This window comes from Triticum aestivum, chromosome 5D, assembly GCF_018294505.1.
Source record: "Triticum aestivum cultivar Chinese Spring chromosome 5D, IWGSC CS RefSeq v2.1, whole genome shotgun sequence".
NCBI lineage: Eukaryota > Viridiplantae > Streptophyta > Magnoliopsida > Poales > Poaceae > Triticum > Triticum aestivum.
In genome coordinates this window covers 523,431,862-523,443,097 of record NC_057808.1, presented here as the reverse complement: position 1 = coordinate 523,443,097, position 11,236 = coordinate 523,431,862, and positions in this window count along the sequence as shown.

Genomic DNA, 11,236 nt, shown 5'->3' with positions numbered 1-11,236 from the left:
CGGATGTATTGAGGAAACGGTAAATGTGGAGTTTGATGAAGATAATGGTTCCCGTGCGGAGCAAATTGTTCCTAGTGTTGTAGGTGATGAGGCTCCTTCACAAGCTATAAGGACTATGGGGATAGGCCACATTCGTCCACAAGAAACACCCCAAGTCCAAGTAGAAGAAGAAGGAGTAAGAGCCCCTCTTGTGGATTCTCCACAAGGGAAGTCATCACCGCCACCACAAGGTCAAGATGCTATGGAAAATCATGAACCTATCCAAGAACAAGATCAAGTCCCTCATGTTCCCGAGCAAGATCAAGGGCAAGCCCAACCAAATGGCGAAGAACCAATCCGTGAGGCCCAAGGTCAAGCTCTTGATCAAGATCAAGATCAATCTCAACCTCAAGTGTCTTCCACATCATCACATCCAAGTGATCAAGAACTAGAGGTTGTGAGGAGAAGGGTGTCTCCAAGGCTAAAGCATTCTCAAGGCCAAGCCTCTTCCACAAGTTCAAAACCAAGTGAAGAAGAGCTTACCCTCAAAGTGCAAAAAGCGGCCGCCAAGTTAAAGCATCTTCAACATCTCACCGACAACATTTATGGAAGCATCAACAAAGGGGTAACTACTCGTAGGCGTTTGGCAAACTTTTGTGAACATCACTCGTTTGTCTCTTGTGTTGAGCCCCTTAAGGTTGAAGATGCACTTGACGACCCGGATTGGGTAAATGCCATGAAGAACTCAACAACTTCACCCGCAACAAAGTATGGACTCTTGTGAAGAGACCCAAACAACATCATAATGTCATTGGAACAAAGTGGATCTTTAAGAACAAACAAGATGAGCATGGACAAGTCACTAGAAACAAGGCAAGGTTAGTGGCACAAGGGTTCACCCAAGTTGAAGGTTTGGACTTCGGTGAAACCTTTGCCCCCGTTGCCCGTCTTGAGTCCATTCGTATCTTGATTGCATATGCTTCACATCATGATTTCAAATTGTATCATTTCTTAATGGTCCTCTTAAGGAGTTGGTGTATGTCAAACAACCTCCCGGTTTCGAAGACCCCGATCACCCCTCTCACGTTTATGAACTCCATAAGGCGCTCTATGGACTTAAACAAGCACCTCGTGCTTGGTATGATCACCTTACGACGTTCTTAAGCGAGAAGGGGTTCCAGATCGGGTTAATAGATTCCACTCTCTTCACGAAGAGGGTAAAAGGAGAATTGTTTGTGTGCCAAATATATGTTGATGATATTATTTTTGGTTCCACTAACCATGCTATGAACGTTGAGTTTGAGAATCTTATGACCAAGGAATTTGCTATGAGCATGATGGGAGAGTTGAAGTTTTTCCTCGGATTTCAAGTGAAGTAATTGAGAGGAGGAACCTTCATCAACCAAGCACTTTATATTCAAGACATGCTCAAGAGGTTCAAAATGCAAGATGTCAAGCCCATGAAGACGCCCATGCCCACAAATGGCCAACTTAATCTTGATCCCAATGGTAAAGATGTGGATCAAAAGGTATATCGCTCTATGATCGGTTCTTTGCTTTACCTTTGTGCATCTAGGCCGGATATTATGTTGAGTGTGTGTATGTGTGCAAGATTTCAATCTGCTCCCAAGGAGAGCCATTTTTCGGCAGTGAAAAGAATCCTTCGATATTTGGTTCATACCCCAAACTTGGGCCTTTGGTACCCCAAAGGAGCAACTTTCAAGTTATTAGGATATTCGGATTCGGATTGGGCTGGAGACAAGGTAGACCACAAGTCCACTTCCGGGTCATGTCAATTCCTAGGGAGGTCATTGGTAAGTTGGTCTTCAAAGAAGCAGAATTGTGTGTCCCTTTCAACCGCCGAGGCCGAGTACATTGCCGCAGGAAGTTGTTGTGCACAATTATTATGGATGAGGCAAACTTTGATGGATTATGGTGTCAAATGTGACAAAGTGCCTCTATTTTGTGACAATGAAAGTGCAATCAAGATCGCCGACAATCCAGTGCAACATAGCCGAACCAAACATATCGAGATTCGTCATCACTTCATTCGAGATCATGTGGCCAAGGGAGACATTGATTTATTCCATGTCAACACCGAGAAGCAACTTGCCGACATTTTCACCAAGCCACTTGATGAAGCAAGATTCCGGGAGTTAAGGCATGAGCTGAATATCGTGGATATAAGTAACTTGGATTGAGGTTCTTGCATACACACACATACTCTACTAGTATCTTGTTTTAGATGTAGGCACCTAAGTAGGGGGAGCTAGCTCAACTAATGAGCTATCTTATCCTACTAGTGCATAAATTGATCAAAATCTTTCACATTAGCCATTTGAAGATGGCATTTGTGCTTCAAAGATGAGTATTGGTCTTGGGCCCAAGGTTCATATCTTCGCGGTGCCATACCAAACAAACTCAAACATGGTGGCTTCGGCCACCGCCCTCCGTTGGAGGTTGGATCGTTTTTTCTTCTTTTTTTGTGTGGTTCTTCTTGTCCTTGTGTTCGTGTTTCCGTGTGTGTGTGTTTCTCGATTCTCTTCCAGTGCGAGTGCTACACATACTCCTTTCTAGCAGTGTTGGATTTCTTATGCGACGTGTTCAGAAGTGAGGCGGGAATGCTCTTTGGGGTCTTGGTAAGAATTTGCATTCAGCCATAACCCAACAAGCTTCTTCCTGTCAAAATCCTCTGGATACCCCATGCCCACGGCCCTTGTACCGTGCGCACGGGCCTCCGTGCGCACGGGGCCTTTAGCCCGTGCGCACGGGGTCTGCGGTTTCTGGCCCTGAAGAGGTGGGACGTGGGGGGGTTTGGGTTCTTTCCCACCCAGTCGCCCCCTCCACGCCCCAGATCGCCTCCAGGCCGCCGCCGTCGCCTCCTTGTCGCCGGTGCTCCTCCGTGCGCCGTGGGACTTCGCTGCTCCGTGGAGATCTCCCGGGATGGGGTCCTCCTCTGGTATCCCCCTCCCCTTGTTCTTCTTTTTCCTCCTTTGGATCCTTATTAGTCTAGGGTTTCCTCCTCTACTAGTCTAGGCCAGTCGTTCCCTTGTGGTAGACTAGAATCGGATGGGCATTACAGTGGCGGTTCTCCCTGCCGCACTCACTCCCGGATCTCGATCTGGAAGTGGTTGCCGCTGGGCGAACCCCGTGTCCACGGGCCTTGTACCGTGCGCACGGGACCCCCGTGTCCACGGTGGTCAGACCCCCGTGTGCACGGGGTACACAGTGGTGCCAGTCCTGTTTCTTCTCTGTCTTCCATTCCTCGCCAGCTTCTCGAGCACTTGTACTTATTTGTGTCTCTCATGTTTGTTGTGTTTTGTTGCTGTTGTGTTTCAGACTCTGCTGACAAGAGGTCCGAGCTCCGTCGCAAGCGCACCAAGGCAGGTTCCAGGGAATTCACTTTGGCTCCTCGTCAGCCGTCCGATAGCATTGGTCAGGGCTCTGAGCTGGGCCGTGTTCGCCGTGCCGCCTCCAAGCAGCTAGTGATTGAAGCCTCCGAGGATTCAGAAGAGGAGTATGATTCGCAGGAAGATGCTCACTATGAGAACCCCGCAGATGCAGAGATAGAAGATGAGGATGATTCTGCTGATGATGTTGATGAGGAGGAAGGAGAGGAACATCTGCTCCCAGGAGGTCGGAATGTCAAGAATCTACCTCTCTCTAAGTGGACCAAGCCAGAGCTTTGGGCTCGCAGGCAGGATTTCCCCTATGTGCCAAACACTGATACAGGGGTTGACCCAAGATTCAAGAATGATTTTCAACACCATGTGTTCTCTGAGCTGATCATGACCAAGAAAAACAAGTTTGCCCCCCACAAGCAAATCAATGTGGAGGCTCTTCGGGACAATGATCATACCTATCCCGGTGTGTATAGTGCTCTTGGGAGGCTTGGCCTGATCCCGTTCATCGCCTTCCACCATCCGTTCAGTGAAGATCTTGTGATGCAGTTCTTTGCCACCGTATACTTCCACAGTGATGAGGCTCGCACTATGACTTGGATGTCTGGCACGTATGAGTGTGACGCCTCCATGGCCAAGTTCTCTGACATCATTCCATATCGGTTCTTTGCTGAGGAGCATCCTGAGTATGGCCGTGTTCGTGAGACAGGTAGAGACAAGGATGAGATTACTTTTGCTTACAAGCCAGACAAGGCCTTCACCACCGGTTCTATCAAACATTTGAAGCCAACCTATGATACTATGCGTCACATTCTTAGGTACACGCTTAATCCTAAGACCGGGGACTCTCACAATCTGAGGAGCTCCGTGTTGGACATCTTTGTCTACCTTCATGACAAGAAGAAAGTGGATGTTCTGGACTTCATGGTCTTTGAGATCAGGCAGTGTGTTCAGGAGAACAAGTCATGCATCTATGCTCCGTTCATCCAAGCTTTGATTGAGTCTGTCTGTCCCGCCAGGTACATTGCCAAGTACCGCACCTCCTTTCCGAAGCGTGATTCCAACTGGCTTCCGGCTGCTCCTCCACCATATGTGCCTCCCAAGAAGGGGCGCAACCCCAGGCCTGCGGATCGTGCTACCTACACTGAGGGATGTTCATCCTATGTGCGGATTCCGCGTAGCAAAGGGAAGCAGGTTGCTACTGATGCCAGTTTCACCAGAGAGGAGAAGAAGTCTCTTCTGAAGACCGTGAGCAACATGTTCAAAATGTGTCAGTCCATTCAGCGCCGTCAGGTCAAGGAGATGAACAAGGGCAAGCTGGTGAGGCGTCAGAAGAAGGCTGAGCGTGCTGCAGCTGGTGAGGAGGTTGGTCTGTAGGAGATATGCCCTAGAGGCAATAATAAATGTTATTGATTATCTCCCTGTTCATAATTATGTTTATGTTCCATGCTATAACTGCTATGGTTCCCGAGCCCGTATATCCATAAAGGCTCTGGGGACAACCCATATGCACATGTGGAATAATAAACGGTAAAATGTATTCCTAGTCATGCCTCTAAGACTAGCTCAAGTGTTGCATGATGATTATGTTTTCCCAATCATGGGCATGTCTATGCCAAGCAACTTTGAGGGCACAATGTCAGGAAGGACATTTGTGTTGAATCGACCCGAATTGATGTTATGGTATGAGATACATTCGTCACAAGTTAATGGTTTATAACACAGAGATAGTTAATGTTTGCATAATTCCTTAGACCATGAGAGTATCGAGTTTCTTCATGCTTGCTTCATGAACTTTGGGGTTTGTTAAACGTCATCCGTAACTGGATGGCTATTACGGCGGCTTACGGGTTCATGGGAAAGTATGTTAAGTAACTTGATAGCTCGAGATTGGGATTTGCTCCTCCGACGATGGAGAGATATACTCGGGCCCTCTCGGTGTTACGGTGTCCATCATCGTCTGGCCAGACACTTTGTGATTTGATCACGGGGATGTCGGAACACGAAACAAGAAAAGAGAACAAAACCGGTAACGAGGTAACTTGCATAGTGGACAAAGTGTTGGCCCACGGGGATGCAATAAATCTCACCTCAGGTGTTTGTGATATATCGTGAAGCAACAGGAATAGCTCACCTCAACTGGAGGTTCACTCGAATATTCATTCGTGTGGGTATAGGGGTCAATATGGGTGTCCACGGCTCCGATGTTGATCATTGATCGGAAGGGGTTCCAGGTCATGTCTATACTTCACCGAACCTATAGGGTCACACGCTTAAGGGTCATCTATCTGCTGAATACTAGACAGGGAGTCTGAGATAAAATCACCGAAAAAGTTTCGGACACCGAAAAGTTTCGGACAGCGGAATCGTACCGCAGAGAGAGGTCACCGGATGAGTTTCGGTGAAACCGAAAAAGTTGTTTCGGGGTATGCCATTAAGTCAAAATGGTTTCAGCACATGCCTGATAATTCTTGGAGGGTGCCAGAATCATTCTGGAAACTTTTTGAAATTTTCAGAAATAAAAACCAAAAATGTTTCGGAGCTGCCGGTACCGCTTTGGCTGTTTTTCGCAGATGAAATTCACTAATCTGAAATTCTTTCAGAACGAATCCAAAATCATTTTAGTGGGTACTGGAATTATTCTAAGACCCACAGAAATATTTTCGGATTTAGTGGACGCGAAAAATTGTCTTCATGAATAGTGAAAATGCATTCTTGTTTGCTTTTCGCAGATGAAAATCACTAAACCGAAATTGTTTCGGAACGCGTTGAAAATTATTTTAGTGGGTACTGGAAATGTTCTGAGCCCACATAAATATTTTCAGTTCGAACGGACACTAAAAAATGTCGTCATGAATAGTGAAAGTGCTTTTTGCTTGGCTTCTTGGAGAAGCCACCTTGAGGGCCTTTTTGGTATTTCCCCCCTAGGCTTCTTGGAGAAGCCACCCTTGGGCTTGGCCTATAAATAGGGGTGGAGGGGGCTGCCTAAAGGATCATCCCTTCTCACATACAAGTGCCATGCATGATCTGGCTTCTCTCTCCCTCCCAGCGAAATAATTTCATTGAGCCAAAAGGCTGTCTGGGTTCCGGTGGGAACTAGTTCTGGACGGCGAAGCCCTGCCGGATAGATGACACCGTATGTGTGCAACTCTGTAGAGAGATCGTAGTTTCGGTCTTAGTTCGTGAGTGCCTCCCGAAGGGCTGTCCGTGTGACCGTCCGAGTTTTGAAGGTCCTCCCGAAGGGCTGTCCGAGTGACCGTTCGAGTTTCGAAGGTCCTCCCGAAGGGCTGTCCGCGACACCGTCCGGGGGGCTGTTCGACCGCCTCCCGGAGGGCTGTCTGAGGAGCAGATGAGGGTATACATCCTCGCGGTTGGGAGGTTGTAAATCCTAGCTGCGGGGATCTGCACCGCCGATCGTCATCGACTCTACTTCCCGCTGCGCTACGAGTCGGTAACGAAAAAGATCAAACCTTGTTGCAGTCTCCATAGTCGTCCTGGGCTGGTGCGTAGGTTGGAATTTTTTGTTTTCTTCTGCGTTCCCCTACATGGTCCAGGGACCGAGGACATCGACAGTGTGGCCACAGCTCGTTCTTTTCCCTTGGGGGGATGGCACTTTGATGATGATGATGATGCTTCGAGCGCACCTCCTCTTGTCTAGAGTCTCGTTAGCATCGCCTTTTCCCTTTTTGTTGTCTTGATGACAAAGGGGGAGAAGTGTTCTATTAGGGGCGTTTGCAGTTGTTTTCAGTTGGGTGAGATCTCAAGGCCTCGTTTGTTTTGGTTGTGTTTATTTGGCTTGAGATACTCTTATTTACTTGCTTTCACGGTGTGGTCGTGAGCTACCTTTTCTATGTGAGAGACTATGTACTTTATGGAATTTATCTATGCTTATGTTGATATATCTTGTGGAGTATGATCAAGCTTCTATATGTTAGTCTCACGTTTTCTGCTCACCACACTTGCATGTGATCTAGGCACCATGTTGGGTTTTATTATGTTGATCGCATGCCTTGACAATGTGGATCTAGGGGGAGCCTCATATGTGTGTGCTTGATGCATAATCAAGCATTTTTTCCTTGCACATATATAGGGGGAGCTCCTTTGATCAACTATTGTCGCATGGCTGTTTACTTAAGTTGTATCCTATATGCCATGTCCTAACCATGTTGTCATCAATGCACCAAAAAGGGGGAGATTGAAAGTGCAAGTATCACTTAGATTATATTTTGGTGTGATGACAATGTGGTTAGTGGAACTAATGTTGGTTGCTAAAGTTTATCTCAGGACGTTGGTTCCAAGGTGTCCATTGATGGAGGTGTGCGACCCCCCAGTCCAAAAAGATCAAAGGCGTGGTTACCGGTGACTCGAAGGTTTTTCGTTTTGGTTCGATTTGAGTCGTAGGTAAAACCGCACTATCAAGAGGGGTCTTCGTGGAATTAGTGTCGTGTGGGAATGCCTCCAAGAAAGATACACCAGCCCTCCTACACCTCCTCAGATATTCCACTTCTTGTGTGCTTTGCCGTGGTGTCCTATGATGTTTCATCAGAAATCTTCTGGACACCCCGTGTGCACGGGGTCTCTGACCCCCGTGCGCACGGGGTAGTCAGAATATTTCTGGACACCCCATGCGCACGGGGCTGACTTGGCCCGTGCGCACGGGGTACCTCGAAACTCACTGGACACCCCGTGCGCACAGGGCTGACTTGGCCCGTGCGCACGGGGTACCTCGAATCTCACTGGACACCCCGTGCGCACGGGGTCCAACGGGCAGAAATCCCCTCCCGGCCAAGAACACTATTTAAGCCCCCTTCTTCCTCCTCCATCCCTCAACCCTAATGTCTTGTTGAGCTCCTCCATTGCTACACCCCATTTTGCTCACTACTCTCAATCCCTCCACCCAATCTTGTTGAAACTTTGGGGATTGGGAGAGCAAGACCCGATCTACACTTTGACCAAACCAAATCGCATTCCCCGCAACATTCATCCACCATGACTTGTTACTCTTGGAGCTTGGGCTCCTAGGCGGTTAGAGGTTCCTCCGGAAGCTTCCTTGCTTGTGGTGTGCTCCGGAGAAGTTTGTAAAGGTGTGGTGGTCGCCTTCAAGACCAGCCCCGAGTGATTCGAGGCTCATCCGTTGGGGGTGACTCGAAGGAGATTACGGTGAGCCTTCGGTGGCGTTCCGCAAGCTTTGGCTCCGGCACCGCTCCAAACGGAGAGTAGCTCTTCCCCAAGGAAGAGTGAACTTCGGGATAAAATCCGCGTCCTCGTCTCACTTGTGGTTAATCCTTTCCCGCACTTTACTTAGCCTTGTATGCTTGTTGGCTTGCTAATTAGTTTGTTGCCTAGCATATTTAGCTTAGAGCTTGCTTGTCATATAGGTTGTGTTCACCTAGTTGCATATCTAGTGAACCCTTTTTATCCGCTAAGCCTTAAAATTGACAAGAAAGAGTAAAATTTGTAGTCTCCTATTCACCCCCCCTCTAGTCGACCGTATCGATCCTTTCAGGGTCCTTATGAAGGGTAAATAGAAATTGGCATATCACGTTGTGGTTTTACGCAGGGAAGAAACGTTCTTGCTAGAAACCTATAGAAGCCACGTAAAAATTTGCGACAACAATTAGAGGACGTCTAACTTGTTGTTGCAGCATGTGCCTTGTGATGTGATATTGCCAAAAGGATGTGATGAATGAGATATATGTGATGTATGAGATTGATCATATTCTTGTAATAGGAATCACGACTTGCCTGTCGATGAGTATGACAACCGGCAGGAGCCATAGGAGTTGTCTTTATTTTTTGTATGACCTGCGTGGCATTGAATAACGCCATGTAAATTACTTTACTTTATTGCTAAACGCGTTAGACATAGAAGTAGAAGTAATCGTTGGCGTGACAACTTCATGAAGACACGATGATGGAGATCATGGTGTCATGCCGGTGACGAAGATGATCATGGTGCCCCGAAGATGGAGATCAAAGGAGCAAAATGATATTGGCCATATCAAGTCACTATTTGATTACATGTGATGTTTATCATGTTTTGCATCTTATTTGCTTAGAAAGACGGTAGTAAGTAAGATGATCCCTTATAATAATTTCAAGAAAGTGTTCCCCCTAACTGTGCATCGTTGCGAAGGTTCGTTGTTTCGAAGCACCACGTGATGATCGGGTGTGATAGATTCTAACGTTCGCATACAACGGGTGTTGACGAGCCTAGCATGTACAGACATGGCCTCGGAACACACGCAATACACTTAGGTTGACTTGACGAGCCTAGCATGTACAGACATGGCCTCGGAACACGGAAGACCGAAAGGTCGAGCATGAGTCGTATAGAAGATACGATCAACATGGAGATGTTCACCGATCTTGACAAGTCCGTCTCACGTGATGATCGGACACGACCTAGTTAACTCGGATCATGTTTCACTTAGATGACTAGAGGGATGTCTATCTGAGTGGGAGTTCATTGAATACTTTGATTAGATGAACTTAATTATCATGAACTTAGTCTAAAATCTTTACAATATGTCTTGTAGATCAAATGGCCCACGTTGTCCTCAACTTCAACGCGTTCCTAGAGAAAACCAAGCTGAAAGATGATGGCAACAACTATACGGACTGGGTCCGGAACCTGAGGATCATCCTCATAGCTGCCAAGAAATATTATGTCCTAGAAGCACCACTAGGTGAAGCACCCATCCCAGAGAACCAAGACGTTATGAACGCTTGGCAATCACGTGCTGATGATTACTCCCTCGTTCAGTGCGGCATGCTTTACAGCTTAGAACCGGGGCTCCAAAGCGTTTTGAGAAACATGGAGCATATGAGATGTTCGAAGAGCTGAAAATGGTTTTCCAAGCTCATGCCCGGGTCGAGAGATATGAAGTCTCCGACAAGTTCTTCAGTTGTAAAATGAAGGAAAATAGTTCTGTCAGTGAGCACATGCTCAGAATGTCTGGGTTACACAACCGCTTGTCTCAGCTGGGAGTTAATCTCCCGGATGACGCGGTCATTGACAGAATCCTTCAGTCGCTTCCACCAAGCTACAAGAGCTTCGTGATGAACTTCAATATGCAGGGGATGGAAAATACCATTCCTGAGGTATATTCAATGCTGAAATCAGCGGAGGTGGAGATCAAAAAGGAACATCAAGTGTTGATGGTGAATAAAACCACTAAGTTCAAGAAAGGCAAGGGTAAGAAGAACTTCAAGAAGGACGGCAAGGGAGTTGCCGCGCCCGGTAAGCCAGTTGCCGGGAAGAAGTCAAAGAATGGACCCAAGCCTGAGACTGAGTGCTTTTATTGCAAGGGAAGTGGTCACTGGAAGCGGAACTGCCCCAAATACTTAGCAGACAAGAAGGCCGGCAACACCAAAGGTATATGTGATATACATGTAATTGATGTGTACCTTACCAGTACTCGTAGTAGCTCCTGGGTATTTGATACCGGTGCGGTTGCTCATATTTGTAACTCAAAACAGGAGCTGCGGAATAAGCGGAGACTGGCGAAGGACGAGGTGACGATGCGCGTCGGGAATGGTTCCAAGGTCGATGTGATCGCCGTCGGCACGCTACCTCTGCATTTACCTACGGGATTAGTTTTAAACCTCAATAATTGTTATTTAGTGCCAGCTTTGAGCATGAACATTGTATCTGGATCTCGTTTAATTCGAGATGGCTACTCATTTAAATCCGAGAATAATGGTTGTTCTATTTATATGAGAGATATGTTTTATGGTCATGCCCCGCTGGTCAATGGTTTATTCTTGATGAATCTCGAACGTGATGTTACACATATTCATAGTGTGAATACCAAAAGATGTAAAGTTGATAACGATAGTCCCACATACTTGTG